This window comes from Hoplias malabaricus, chromosome 7 (genome assembly GCF_029633855.1).
Source record: "Hoplias malabaricus isolate fHopMal1 chromosome 7, fHopMal1.hap1, whole genome shotgun sequence".
Lineage (NCBI taxonomy): Eukaryota > Metazoa > Chordata > Actinopteri > Characiformes > Erythrinidae > Hoplias > Hoplias malabaricus.
Window position 1 is genome coordinate 42,660,035 of NC_089806.1, and position 1,437 is coordinate 42,661,471.

The window sequence follows — 1,437 nt, forward strand, 5'->3', positions numbered from 1 at the left end:
CTGGACTAATGTACACTCAATTCTCCTGAGGTGGTTATTGCTGGTGACTGTTGGCGTGGGGTGAGAGGTGATGGAGTAGGTCTTTTGCAAAATGGCGGTGACTCTTCTTCATTTCCGTTTGAGCATTACACATGAAAGGTGCTCCATTACCACTACGTACACAGGGTGGGCTGTTTATATGGATACACTTTATTTAAATGGGAATGGTTGGTGACGTTAACTTCCTGTTTGTGGCACATTAGTTTATGGGAGGGGGGGGGGGGGGGACTTTTCAAGATGGGTGGTGACCGTGGCGGCCATTTTGAATTCAGCAATTTTGGACCCAACTTTTGTTTTTTCAAATGGGAAGAGGGTCATGTGACACATCAAACTGATTGGTAATTTGCCAAGAAAAACTTTGATTGGTGAAACTTTTAAATAACTCATTAAAGAATAAAGTTACGTTAAAACCGAGCACGCCATTGTTTTTCTTGTGAAATTCCCAATCAGTTTGATGTGTCACATGACCCTCTTTCCTTTGAAAAATCAAAAGTTGGATTCAAAATGGCCACCATGGTCACCACCCATCTTGAAAAGTCCCCCCCCCTCCCATATACTAATGTGCCACAAACAGGAAGTTAATATCACCAACCATTCCCATTTCATTAAGGTGTATCCATATAAACGGCCCACCCCTGTACTATTAAAACTACTGCTACAACTGCTAATTGTACTACTACAAATATTACTACTAAAACATTCTGACTGTTTAATAATGCTAATGCTAATACTATAACTACTCTTAGTGTGTGAGTGTGTGTCGCCCTGTGAAGGACTGGCGCCCCCTCCAGGGTGTGTTCCCGCCTTGTGCCCAGTGATTGCAGGTAGGCTCTGGACCCACCGAATGGTTACAGACAATGAATGAATGAATGAATAATCAGTATTTCTGCTACAAACAATGTTACTACTGTTTTACTGATACTTCTGATAATTAATTATAGAGTTTTGATTTGTTGTAGATGTATAAATTGCTATTGACTGTTTCCTCTTGACTGTTGGTAGTTGTATTGTGTGTGTGTGTGTGTGTGTGTGTGTGTGTGTGTGGGGTGGGGGGGGTGGGGGGCATAGTAGATCTGTTGCCTTTTATCAGTTTGTGCATGATCCAGAGTCAGTTTAACAGCAGCTCTTAAGGAGTGTCAGCACTCTTTACACTCACACACACACACACACACACAGAAGCTGAGGTAGCGCTGGTTTCCGACTCCTCGGCCGTAGATTGGTTCAGGAGGCCGACTGAATAAAGGCAGAGTTGGTCTTATTTCACACTGAAGAACAAGCCACTCGTTTACGTTTGTGATTTTTTTTTTTATTTTAAATTTCACCCCAGAAGTGCGCTCTCTGATGTAGTGAAAAAATGGAAAGGAATGCCACGGTTGCGATTTCTCGTCGGATCCCGGC